This window comes from Diplotaxodon limnothrissa, linkage group LG11 (assembly GCF_057381915.1).
Source record: "Diplotaxodon limnothrissa isolate DT_005_m linkage group LG11, D_limnothrissa_male_GT1.1, whole genome shotgun sequence".
Classification (NCBI taxonomy): domain Eukaryota; kingdom Metazoa; phylum Chordata; class Actinopteri; order Cichliformes; family Cichlidae; genus Diplotaxodon; species Diplotaxodon limnothrissa.
This window is the reverse complement of record NC_140606.1, coordinates 2,078,406-2,092,778: the sequence shown is the minus strand read 5'-3', so window position 1 is coordinate 2,092,778 and position 14,373 is coordinate 2,078,406.

Below are 14,373 nucleotides of genomic sequence, written 5' to 3'. Positions count from 1 at the left end.
TGTGTGTGCAAGCATTGCCACGGCTCGATTTCTTGGAATTTGGTTTCTGAAGGGGAGTTTATCTCTGGATGTGTGCAAATGTATGTGCATTCATGTGTTCCTGCGTTGAGATCTGAGGTTGGCTGGCAGGGTGGACCTCTGCGCATAATCACATGTGTGTGCAAGCATTGCCACGGCTCGATTTCTTGGAATTTGGTTTCTGAGGGGGAGTTTATCTCTGGATGTGTGCAAATGTATGTGCATTCATGTGTGCCTGCGTGGAGACCTGAGGTTGGCTGGTAGGGTGTACCTCTGCGCATAATCACATGTGTGTGCAAGCATTGCCACGGCTCGATTTCTTGGAATTTGGTTTCTGTTGGGGAGTTTATCTCTGGATGTGTGCAAATGTATGTGCATTCATCTGTGCTTGCGTGGAGATCTGAGGTTGGCTGGTAGGGTGGACCTCTGCGCATAATCACATGTGTGTGCAAGCATTGCAACGGCTGGATTTCTTGAAATTTGGTTTCTGAGGGGGAGTTTATCTCTGGATGTGTGCAAATGTACGTGCATTCATGTGTTCCTGCGTTGAGATCTGAGGTTGGCTGGCAGGGTGGACCTCTGCGCATAATCACATGTGTGTGCAAACATTTCCATTTCTGGATATCTTGGAATTTGGTTTCTGAGGGGGAGTTTATCTCTGGATGTGTGCAAATATATGTGCATTCATGTGTTCCTGCGTTGAGACCTGAGGTCGGCTGGTAGGGTGGACCTCTGCGCATAATCACATGTGTGTGCAAACATTGCCACAGCTCGATTTCTTGGAATTTGGTTTCTGAAGGGGAGTTTATCTCTGGATGTGTGCAAATGTATGTGCATTCATGTGTTCCTGCGTTGAGACCTGAGGTCGGCTGGTAGGGTGGACCTCTGCGCATAATCACATGTGTGTGCAAACATTGCCACGGCTCGATTTCTTGGAATTTGGTTTCTGAAGGGGAGTTTATCTCTGGATGTGTGCAAATGTATGTGCATTCATGTGTTCCTGCGTTGAGACCTGAGGTCGGCTGGTAGGGTGGACCTCTGCGCATAATCACATGTGTGTGCAAACATTGCCACGGCTCGATTTCTTGGAATTTGGTTTCTCTTGGGGAGTTTATCTCTGGATGTGTGCAAATGTATGTGCATTCATGTGTTCCTGCGTTGAGATCTGAGGTTGGCTGGTACGGTGGACCTCTGCGCATAATCACATGTGTGTGCAAGCATTGCCACGGCTCGATTTCTTAGAATTTGGTTTCTGAAGGGGAGTTTATCTCTGGATGTGTGCAAATGTATGTGCATTCATCTGTGCTTGCGTGGAGATCTGAGGTTGGCTGGTAGGGTGGACCTCTGCGCATAATCACATGTGTGTGCAAGCATTGCCACGGCTCGATTTCTTGGAATTTGGTTTCTGAAGGGGAGTTTATCTCTGGATGTGTGCAAATATATGTGCATTCATGTGTGCCTGCGTGGAGATCTGAGGTTGGCTCGTAGGGTGGACCTCTGCGCATAATAACATGTGTGTGCAAGCATTGCCACGGCTCGATTTCTTGGAATTTGGTTTCTGAGGGGGAGTTTATCTCTGGATGTGTGCAAATGTATGTGCATTCATGTGGTCCTGCGTTGAGATCTGAGGTTGGCTGGTACGGTGGACCTCTGCGCATAATCACATGTGTGTGCAAGCATTGCCACGGCTCGATTTCTTGGAATTTGGTTTCTTTGGGGTGAGTTTATCTCTGGATGTGTGCAAATGTATGTGCATTCATGTGTTCCTGCGTTGAGATCTGAGGTTGGCTGGTACGGTGGACCTCTGCGCATAATCACATGTGTGTGCAAGCATTGCCACGGCTCGATTTTTTGGAATTTGGATTCTTTGGGGTGAGTTTATCTCTGGATGTGTGCAAATGTATGTGCATTCATGTGTTCCTGCGTTGAGACCTGAGGTCGGCTGGTAGGGTGGACCTCTGCGCATAATCACATGTGTGTGCAAACATTGCCACGGCTCGATTTCTTGGAATTTGGTTTCTGAGGGGGAGTTTATCTCTGGATGTGTGCAAATGTATGTGCATTCATGTGTTCCTGCGTTGAGACCTGAGGTCGGCTGGTAGGGTGGACCTCTGCGCATAATCACATGTGTGTGCAAACATTGCCACGGCTCGATTTCTTGGAATTTGGTTTCTCTTGGGGAGTTTATCTCTGGATGTGTGCAAATGTATGTGCATTCATGTGTTCCTGCGTTGAGATCTGAGGTTGGCTGGTAGGGTGGACCTCTGCGCATAATTACATGTGTGTGCAAACATTTCCATTTCTGGATATCTTGGAATTTGGTTTCTGAGGGGGAGTTTATCTCTGGATGTGTGCAAATGTATGTGCATTCATGTGTTCCTGCGTTGAGATCTGAGGTTGGCTCGTAGGGTGGACCTCCGCGCATAATCACATGTGTGTGCAAGCATTGCCACGGAACGATTTCTTGGAATTTGGTTTCTGTTGGGGAGTTTATTTCTGGATGTGTGCAAATGTATGTGCATTCATGTGTTCCTGCGCTGAGATCTGAGGTTGAATGGTAGGGTGGACCTCTGCGCATAATCACATGTGTGTGCAAGCATTGCCACAGCTCGATTTCTTGGAATTTGGTTTCTGAAGGGGAGTTTATCTCTGGATGTGTGCAAATATATGTGCATTCATGTGTGCTTGCGTGTAGATCTGCGGTTGGCTGGTAGGGTGGACCTCTGCGCATAATCACACGTGTGTGCAAACATTTCCATTTCTGGATATCTTGGAATTTGGTTTCTGAGGGGGAGTTTATCTCTGGATGTGTGCAAATATATGTGCATTCATGTGTTCCTGCGCTGAGATCTGAGGTTGGCTGGTAGGGTGGACCTCTGCGCATAATCACATGTGTGTGCAAGCATTGCCACGGCTCGATTTCTTGAAATTTGGTTTCTGAGGGGGAGTTTATCTCTGGATGTGTGCAAATGTATGTGCATTCATCTGTGCTTGCGTGGAGATCTGAGGTTGGCTGGTAGGGTGGACCTCTGCGCATAATCACATGTGTGTGCAAGCATTGCCACAGCTCGATTTCTTGGAATTTGGTTTCTGAGGGGGAGTTTATCTCTGAATGTGTGCAAATGTATGTGCATTCATGTGTTCCTGCGTTGAGATCTGAGGTTGGCTGGTAGGGTGGACCTCTGCGCATAATCACATGTGTGTGCAAGCATTGCCACGGCTCGATTTCTTGAAATTTGGTTTCTGAGGGGGAGTTTATCTCTGGATGTGTGCAAATGTATGTGCATTCATGTGTTCCTGCGTTGAGATCTGAGGTTGGCTGGTAGGGTAGACCTCTGCGCATAATCACATGTGTGTGCAAGCATTGCCACGGCTCGATTTCTTGGAATTTGGTTTCTGAAGGGGAGTTTATCTCTGGATGTGTGCAAATGTATGTGCATTCATGTGTGCTTGCGTGGAGATCTGAGGTTGGCTGGTAGGGTGGACCTCTGCGCATAATCACATGTGTGTGCAAGCATTGCCACAGCTCGATTTCTTGGAATTTGGTTTCTGAGGGGGAGTTTATCTCTGGATGTGTGCAAATGTATGTGCATTCATGTGTTCCTGCGTTGAGATCTGAGGTTGGCTGGTAGGGTGTACCTCTGCACATAATTACATGTGTGTGCAAACATTGCCACGGCTCGATTTCTTGGAATTTGGTTTCTGTTGGGGAGTTTATCTCTGGATGTGTGCAAATGTATGTGCATTCATGTGTGCTTGCGTGGAGATCTGAGGTTGGCTGGTAGGGTGGACCTCTGCGCATAATCACATGTGTGTGCAAGCATTGCCACGGCTCGATTTCTTGGAATTTGGTTTAGTTTGGGGTGAGTTTATCTATGGATGTGTGCAAATGTATGTGCATTCATGTGTTCCTGCGTTGAGATCTGAGGTTGGCTGGTAGGGTGGACCTCTGCACATAATTACATGTGTGTGCAAACATTTCCATTTCTGGATATCTTGGAATTTGGTTTCTGAGGGGGAGTTTATCTCTGGATGTGTGCAAATGTATGTGCATTCATGTGTTCCTGCGTTGAGATCTGAGGTTGGCTCGTAGGGTGGACCTCCGCGCATAATCACATGTGTGTGCAAACATTTACATTTCTGGATATCTTGGAATTTGGTTTCTCTTGGCGAGTTTATCTCTGGATGTGTGCAAATGTATGTGCATTCATGTGTTCCTGCGCTGAGATCTGAGGTTGGCTGGTAGGGTGTACCTCTGCGCATAATCACATGTGTGTGCAAGCATTGCCACGGCTCGATTTCTTGAAATTTGGTTTCTGAAGGGGAGTTTATCTCTGGATGTGTGCAAATGTATGTGCATTCATCTGTGCTTGCGTGGAGATCTGAGGTTGGCTGGTAGGGTGGACCTCTGCGCATAATCACATGTGTGTGCAAGCATTGCCACGGCTCGATTTCTTGGAATTTGGTTTCTGAAGGGGAGTTTATCTCTGGATGTGTGCAAATGTATGTGCATTAATGTGTGCTTGCGTGGAGATCTGAGGTTGGCTGGTAGGGTGGACCTCTGCGCATAATCACATGTGTGTGCAAGCATTGCCACGGCTCGATTTCTTGGAATTTGGTTTCTTTGGGGTGAGTTTATCTCTGGATGTGTGCAAATGTATGTGCATTCATGTGTTCCTGCGCTGAGATCTGAGGTTGGCTGGTAGGGTGGACCTCTGCGCATAATCACATGTGTGTGCAAGCATTGCCACAGCTCAATTTCTTGGAATTTGGTTTCTGAGGGGGAGTTTATCTCTGGATGTGTGCAAATGTATGTGCATTCATGTGTGCTTGCGTGGAGATCTGAGGTTGGCTGGTAGGGTGGACCTCTGCGCATAATTACATGTGTGTGCAAACATTTCCATTTCTGGATATCTTGGAATTTGGTTTCTGAGGGGGAGTTTATCTCTGGATGTGTGCAAATATATGTGCATTCATGTGTTCCTGCGTGTAGATCTGAGGTTGGCTGGTAGGGTGTACCTCTGCGCATAATCACATGTGTGTGCAAGCATTGCCACGGCTCGATTTTTTGGAATTTGGTTTCTTTGGGGTGAGTTTATCTCTGGATGTGTGCAAATGTATGTGCATTCATGTGTGCTTGCGTGGAGATCTGAGGTTGGCTGGTAGGGTGGACCTCTGCGCATAATCACATGTGTGTGCAAGCATTGCCACGGCTCGATTTCTTGAAATTTGGTTTCTGAGGGGGAGTTTATCTCTGGATGTGTGCAAATGTATGTGCATTCATCTGTGCTTGCGCGGAGATCTGAGGTTGGCTGGTAGGGTGGACCTCTGCGCATAATCACATGTGTGTGCAAGCATTGCCACGGCTCGATTTCTTGGAATTTGGTTTCTGAAGGGGAGTTTATCTCTGGATGTGTGCAAATGTATGTGCATTCATGTGTTCCTGCGTGTAGATCTGAGGTGGGCTGGTAGGGTGGACCTCTGCGCATAATTACATGTGTGTGCAAACATTTCCATTTCTGGATATCTTGGAATTTGGTTTCTGAAGGGGAGTTTATCTCTGGATGTGTGCAAATGTATGTGCATTCATGTGTTCCTGCGTGTAGATCTGAGGTTGGCTGGTAGGGTGGACCTCTGCGCATAATCACATGTGTGTGCAAACATTTCCATTTCTGGATATCTTGGAATTTGGTTTCTCTTGGCGAGTTTATCTCTGGATGTGTGCAAATGTATGTGCATTCATGTGTTCCTGCGCTGAGATCTGAGGTTGGCTGGTAGGGTGTACCTCTGCGCATAATCACATGTGTGTGCAAGCATTGCCACGGCTCGATTTCTTGAAATTTGGTTTCTGAAGGGGAGTTTATCTCTGGATGTGTGCAAATGTATGTGCATTCATCTGTGCTTGCGTGGAGATCTGAGGTTGGCTGGTAGGGTGGACCTCTGCGCATAATCACATGTGTGTGCAAACATTTCCATTTCTGGATATCTTGGAATTTGGTTTCTGAGGGGGAGTTTATCTCTGGATGTGTACAAATATATGTGCATTCATGTGTTCCTGCGTGTAGATCTGAGGTTGGCTGGTAGGGTGTACCTCTGCGCATAATCACATGTGTGTGCAAACAGTGCCACGGCTCGATTTCTTGGAATTTGGTTTCTTTGGGGTGAGTTTATCTCTGGATGTGTGCAAATGTATGTGCATTCATGTGTTCCTGCGCTGAGATCTGAGGTTGGCTGGTAGGGTGGACCTCTGCGCATAATCACATGTGTGTGCAAGCATTGCCACAGCTCGATTTCTTGGAATTTGGTTTCTGAGGGGGAATTTATCTCTGGATGTGTGCAAATGTATGTGCATTCATGTGTGCTTGCGTGGAGATCTGTGGTTGGCTGGTAGGGTGGACCTCTGCGCATAATTACATGTGTGTGCAAACATTTCCATTTCTGGATATCTTGGAATTTGGTTTCTGAGGGGGAGTTTATCTCTGGATGTGTGCAAATATATGTGCATTCATGTGTTCCTGCGTGTAGATCTGAGGTTGGCTGGTAGGGTGTACCTCTGCGCATAATCACATGTATGTGCAAGCATTGCCACGGCTCGATTTCTTGGAATTTGGATTCTTTGGGGTGAGTTTATCTCTGGATGTGTGCAAATGTATGTGCATTCATGTGTGCCTGCGTGTAGATCTGAGGTTGGCTGGTAGGGTGTACCTCTGCGCATAATCACATGTATGTGCAAGCATTGCCACGGCTCGATTTCTTGGAATTTGGATTCTTTGGGGTGAGTTTATCTCTGGATGTGTGCAAATGTATGTGCATTCATGTGTGCCTGCGTGGAGATCTGAGGTTGGCTGGTAGGGTGGACCTCTGCGCATAATCACATGTGTGTGCAAGCATTGCCACGGCTCGATTTCTTGGAATTTGGTTTCTGAGGGGGAGTTTATCTCTGGATGTGTGCAAATGTATGTGCATTCATGTGTTCCTGCGTTGAGATCTGAGGTTGGCTGGTAGGGTGGACCTCTGCACATAATTACATGTGTGTGCAAACATTTCCATTTCTGGATATCTTGGAATTTGGTTTCTGAGGGGGAGTTTATCTCTGGATGTGTGCAAATGTATGTGCATTCATGTGTTCCTGCGTTGAGATCTGAGGTTGGCTCGTAGGGTGGACCTCTGCGCATAATCACATGTGTGTGCAAGCATTGCCACGGCTCGATTTCTTGGAATTTGGTTTCTGAAGGGGAGTTTATTTCTGGATGTGTGCAAATGTATGTGCATTCATGTGTTCCTGCGTTGAGATCTGAGGTTGACTGGTAGGGTGGACCTCTGCGCATAATCACATGTGTGTGCAAGCATTGCCACGGCTCGATTTCTTGGAATTTGGTTTCTGTTGGGGAGTTTATTTCTGGATGTGTGCAAATGTATGTGCATTCATCTGTGCTTGCGTGGAGATCTGAGGTTGGCTGGTAGGGTGGACCTCTGCGCATAATCACATGTGTGTGCAAGCATTGCCACGGCTCGATTTCTTGGAATTTGGTTTCTGAAGGGGAGTTTATCTCTGGATGTGTGCAAATGTATGTGCATTCATGTGTGCTTGCATGGAGATCTGAGGTTGGCTGGTAGGGTGGACCTCTGCGCATAATCACATGTGTGTGCAAGCATTGCCACGGCTCGATTTCTTGGAATTTGGTTTCTGAGGGGGAGTTTATCTCTGGATGTGTGCAAATGTATGTGCATTCATGTGTTCCTGCGTTGAGATCTGAGGTTGGCTGGTAGGGTGGACCTCTGCGCATAATTACATGTGTGTGCAAACATTTCCATTTCTGGATATCTTGGAATTTGGTTTCTGAGGGGGAGTTTATCTCTGGATGTGTGCAAATATATGTGCATTCATGTGTTCCTGCGTGTAGATCTGAGGTTGGCTGGTAGGGTGGACCTCTGCGCATAATCACATGTGTGTGCAAACATTTCCATTTCTGGATATCTTGGAATTTGGTTTCTGAGGGGGAGTTTATCTCTGGATGTGTGCAAATGTATGTGCATTCATGTGTTCCTGCGCTGAGATCTGAGGTTGGCTGGTAGGGTGGACCTCTGCGCATAATCACATGTGTGTGCAAGCATTGCCACGGCTCGATTTCTTGAAATTTGGTTTCTGAGGGGGAGTTTATCTCTGGATGTGTGCAAATGTATGTGCATTCATCTGTGCTTGCGTGGAGATCTGAGGTTGGCTGGTAGGGTGGACCTCTGCGCATAATCACATGTGTGTGCAAGCATTGCCACGGCTCGATTTCTTGGAATTTGGTTTCTGAGGGGGAGTTTATCTCTGGATGTGTGCAAATGTATGTGCATTCATGTGTGCCTGCGTGTAGATCTGAGGTTGGCTGGTAGGGTGGACCTCTGCGCATAATCACATGTGTGTGCAAGCATTGCCACGGCTCGATTTCTTGGAATTTGGTTTAGTTTGGGGTGAGTTTATCTATGGATGTGTGCAAATGTATGTGCATTCATGTGTTCCTGCGTTGAGATCTGAGGTTGGCTGGTAGGGTGGACCTCTGCACATAATTACATGTGTGTGCAAACATTTCCATTTCTGGATATCTTGGAATTTGGTTTCTGAGGGGGAGTTTATCTCTGGATGTGTGCAAATGTATGTGCATTCATGTGTTCCTGCGTTGAGATCTGAGGTTGGCTCGTAGGGTGTACCTCTGCGCATAATCACATGTGTGTGCAAGCATTGCCACGGAACGATTTCTTGGAATTTGGTTTCTGTTGGGGAGTTTATTTCTGGATGTGTGCAAATGTATGTGCATTCATGTGTTCCTGCGCTGAGATCTGAGGTTGAATGGTAGGGTGGACCTCTGCGCATAATCACATGTGTGTGCAAGCATTGCCACAGCTCGATTTCTTGGAATTTGGTTTCTGAAGGGGAGTTTATCTCTGGATGTGTGCAAATATATGTGCATTCATGTGTGCTTGCGTGTAGATCTGCGGTTGGCTGGTAGGGTGGACCTCTGCGCATAATCACACGTGTGTGCAAACATTTACATTTCTGGATATCTTGGAATTTGGTTTCTCTTGGCGAGGTTATCTCTGAATGTGTGCAAATGTATGTGCATTCATGTGTTCCTGCGCTGAGATCTGAGGTTGGCTGGTAGGGTGTACCTCTGCGCATAATCACATGTGTGTGCAAGCATTGCCACGGCTCGATTTCTTGAAATTTGGTTTCTGAAGGGGAGTTTATCTCTGGATGTGTGCAAATGTATGTGCATTCATCTGTGCTTGCGTGGAGATCTGAGGTTGGCTGGTAGGGTGGACCTCTGCGCATAATCACATGTGTGTGCAAGCATTGCCACGGCTCGATTTCTTGGAATTTGGTTTCTGAAGGGGAGTTTATCTCTGGATGTGTGCAAATGTATGTGCATTAATGTGTGCTTGCGTGGAGATCTGAGGTTGGCTGGTAGGGTGGACCTCTGCGCATAATCACATGTGTGTGCAAGCATTGCCACGGCTCGATTTCTTGGAATTTGGTTTCTTTGGGGTGAGTTTATCTCTGGATGTGTGCAAATGTATGTGCATTCATGTGTTCCTGCGCTGAGATCTGAGGTTGGCTGGTAGGGTGGACCTCTGCGCATAATCACATGTGTGTGCAAGCATTGCCACAGCTCAATTTCTTGGAATTTGGTTTCTGAGGGGGAGTTTATCTCTGGATGTGTGCAAATGTATGTGCATTCATGTGTGCTTGCGTGGAGATCTGAGGTTGGCTGGTAGGGTGGACCTCTGCGCATAATCACATGTGTGTGCAAGCATTGCCACGGCTCGATTTCTTGAAATTTGGTTTCTGAGGGGGAGTTTATCTCTGGATGTGTGCAAATGTATGTGCATTCATCTGTGCTTGCGCGGAGATCTGAGGTTGGCTGGTAGGGTGGACCTCTGCGCATAATCACATGTGTGTGCAAGCATTGCCACGGCTCGATTTCTTGGAATTTGGTTTCTGAAGGGGAGTTTATCTCTGGATGTGTGCAAATGTATGTGCATTCATGTGTTCCTGCGTGTAGATCTGAGGTTGGCTGGTAGGGTGGACCTCTGCGCATAATCACATGTGTGTGCAAACATTTCCATTTCTGGATATCTTGGAATTTGGTTTCTGAGGGGGAGTTTATCTCTGGATGTGTGCAAATATATGTGCATTCATGTGTTCCTGCATGTAGATCTGAGGTTGGCTGGTAGGGTGTACCTCTGCGCATAATCACATGTGTGTGCAAGCATTGCCACGGCTCGATTTTTTGGAATTTGGTTTCTTTGGGGTGAGTTTATCTCTGGATGTGTGCAAATGTATGTGCATTCATGTGTGCTTGCGTGGAGATCTGAGGTTGGCTGGTAGGGTGGACCTCTGCGCATAATCACATGTGTGTGCAAGCATTGCCACGGCTCGATTTCTTGAAATTTGGTTTCTGAGGGGGAGTTTATCTCTGGATGTGTGCAAATGTATGTGCATTCATCTGTGCTTGCGCGGAGATCTGAGGTTGGCTGGTAGGGTGGACCTCTGCGCATAATCACATGTGTGTGCAAGCATTGCCACGGCTCGATTTCTTGGAATTTGGTTTCTGAAGGGGAGTTTATCTCTGGATGTGTGCAAATGTATGTGCATTCATGTGTTCCTGCGTGTAGATCTGAGGTTGGCTGGTAGGGTGGACCTCTGCGCATAATCACATGTGTGTGCAAACATTTCCATTTCTGGATATCTTGGAATTTGGTTTCTCTTGGCGAGTTTATCTCTGGATGTGTGCAAATGTATGTGCATTCATGTGTTCCTGCGCTGAGATCTGAGGTTGGCTGGTAGGGTGTACCTCTGCGCATAATCACATGTGTGTGCAAGCATTGCCACGGCTCGATTTCTTGAAATTTGGTTTCTGAAGGGGAGTTTATCTCTGGATGTGTGCAAATGTATGTGCATTCATCTGTGCTTGCGTGGAGATCTGAGGTTGGCTGGTAGGGTGGACCTCTGCGCATAATCACATGTGTGTGCAAACATTTCCATTTCTGGATATCTTGGAATTTGGTTTCTGAGGGGGAGTTTATCTCTGGATGTGTACAAATATATGTGCATTCATGTGTTCCTGCGTGTAGATCTGAGGTTGGCTGGTAGGGTGTACCTCTGCGCATAATCACATGTGTGTGCAAACATTGCCACGGCTCGATTTCTTGGAATTTGGTTTCTTTGGGGTGAGTTTATCTCTGGATGTGTGCAAATGTATGTGCATTCATGTGTTCCTGCGCTGAGATCTGAGGTTGGCTGGTAGGGTGGACCTCTGCGCATAATCACATGTGTGTGCAAGCATTGCCACAGCTCGATTTCTTGGAATTTGGTTTCTGAGGGGGAATTTATCTCTGGATGTGTGCAAATGTATGTGCATTCATGTGTGCTTGCGTGGAGATCTGTGGTTGGCTGGTAGGGTGGACCTCTGCGCATAATTACATGTGTGTGCAAACATTTCCATTTCTGGATATCTTGGAATTTGGTTTCTGAGGGGGAGTTTATCTCTGGATGTGTGCAAATATATGTGCATTCATGTGTTCCTGCGTGTAGATCTGAGGTTGGCTGGTAGGGTGTACCTCTGCGCATAATCACATGTGTGTGCAAGCATTGCCACGGCTCGATTTCTTGGAATTTGGTTTCTGAGGGGGAGTTTATCTCTGGATGTGTGCAAATGTATGTGCATTCATGTGTTCCTGCGTTGAGATCTGAGGTTGGCTGGTAGGGTGGACCTCTGCACATAATTACATGTGTGTGCAAACATTTCCATTTCTGGATATCTTGGAATTTGGTTTCTGAGGGGGAGTTTATCTCTGGATGTGTGCAAATGTATGTGCATTCATGTGTTCCTGCGTTGAGATCTGAGGTTGGCTCGTAGGGTGGACCTCTGCGCATAATCACATGTGTGTGCAAGCATTGCCACGGCTCGATTTCTTGGAATTTGGTTTCTGAAGGGGAGTTTATTTCTGGATGTGTGCAAATGTATGTGCATTCATGTGTTCCTGCGTTGAGATCTGAGGTTGACTGGTAGGGTGGACCTCTGCGCATAATCACATGTGTGTGCAAGCATTGCCACGGCTCGATTTCTTGGAATTTGGTTTCTGTTGGGGAGTTTATTTCTGGATGTGTGCAAATGTATGTGCATTCATCTGTGCTTGCGTGGAGATCTGAGGTTGGCTGGTAGGGTGGACCTCTGCGCATAATCACATGTGTGTGCAAGCATTGCCACGGCTCGATTTCTTGGAATTTGGTTTCTGAAGGGGAGTTTATCTCTGGATGTGTGCAAATGTATGTGCATTCATGTGTGCTTGCATGGAGATCTGAGGTTGGCTGGTAGGGTGGACCTCTGCGCATAATCACATGTGTGTGCAAGCATTGCCACGGCTCGATTTCTTGGAATTTGGTTTCTGAGGGGGAGTTTATCTCTGGATGTGTGCAAATGTATGTGCATTCATGTGTTCCTGCGTTGAGATCTGAGGTTGGCTGGTAGGGTGGACCTCTGCGCATAATTACATGTGTGTGCAAACATTTCCATTTCTGGATATCTTGGAATTTGGTTTCTGAGGGGGAGTTTATCTCTGGATGTGTGCAAATATATGTGCATTCATGTGTTCCTGCGTGTAGATCTGAGGTTGGCTGGTAGGGTGGACCTCTGTGCATAATCACATGTGTGTGCAAACATTTCCATTTCTGGATATCTTGGAATTTGGTTTCTGAGGGGGAGTTTATCTCTGGATGTGTGCAAATGTATGTGCATTCATGTGTTCCTGCGCTGAGATCTGAGGTTGGCTGGTAGGGTGGACCTCTGCGCATAATCACATGTGTGTGCAAGCATTGCCACGGCTCGATTTCTTGAAATTTGGTTTCTGAGGGGGAGTTTATCTCTGGATGTGTGCAAATGTATGTGCATTCATCTGTGCTTGCGTGGAGATCTGAGGTTGGCTGGTAGGGTGGACCTCTGCGCATAATCACATGTGTGTGCAAGCATTGCCACGGCTCGATTTCTTGGAATTTGGTTTCTGTTGGGGAGTTTATCTCTGGATGTGTGCAAATGTATGTGCATTCATGTGTGCCTGCGTGTAGATCTGAGGTTGGCTGGTAGGGTGGACCTCTGCGCATAATCACATGTGTGTGCAAGCATTGCCACGGCTCGATTTCTTGGAATTTGGTTTAGTTTGGGGTGAGTTTATCTATGGATGTGTGCAAATGTATGTGCATTCATGTGTTCCTGCGTTGAGATCTGAGGTTGGCTGGTAGGGTGGACCTCTGCACATAATTACATGTGTGTGCAAACATTTCCATTTCTGGATATCTTGGAATTTGGTTTCTGAGGGGGAGTTTATCTCTGGATGTGTGCAAATGTATGTGCATTCATGTGTTCCTGCGTTGAGATCTGAGGTTGGCTCGTAGGGTGGACCTCCGCGCATAATCACATGTGTGTGCAAGCATTGCCACAGCTCGATTTCTTGGAATTTGGTTTCTGAAGGGGAGTTTATCTCTGGATGTGTGCAAATATATGTGCATTCATGTGTGCTTGCGTGTAGATCTGCGGTTGGCTGGTAGGGTGGACCTCTGCGCATAATCACACGTGTGTGCAAACATTTACATTTCTGGATATCTTGGAATTTGGTTTCTCTTGGCGAGGTTATCTCTGGATGTGTGCAAATGTATGTGCATTCATGTGTTCCTGCGCTGAGATCTGAGGTTGGCTGGTAGGGTGTACCTCTGCGCATAATCACATGTGTGTGCAAGCATTGCCACGGCTCGATTTCTTGAAATTTGGTTTCTGAAGGGGAGTTTATCTCTGGATGTGTGCAAATGTATGTGCATTCATCTGTGCTTGCGTGGAGATCTGAGGTTGGCTGGTAGGGTGGACCTCTGCGCATAATCACATGTGTGTGCAAGCATTGCCACGGCTCGATTTCTTGGAATTTGATTTCTGAAGGGGAGTTTATCTCTGGATGTGTGCAAATGTATGTGCATTAATGTGTGCTTGTGTGGAGATCTGAGGTTGGCTGGTAGGGTGTACCTCTGCGCATAATCACATGTGTGTGCAAGCATTGCCACGGCTCGATTCTTGGAATTTGGTTTCTGAAGGGGAGTTTATCTCTGGATGTGTGCAAATGTATGTGCATTCATGTGTGCCTGCGTGTAGATCTGAGGTTGACTGGTAGGGTGGACCTCTGCGCATAATCACATGTGTGTGCAAACATTGCCACAGCTCGATTTCTTGGAATTTGGTTTCTTTGGGGTGAGTTTATCTCTGGATGTGTGCAAATGTATGTGCATTCATGTGTTCCTGCGTTGAGATCTGAGGTTGACTGGTA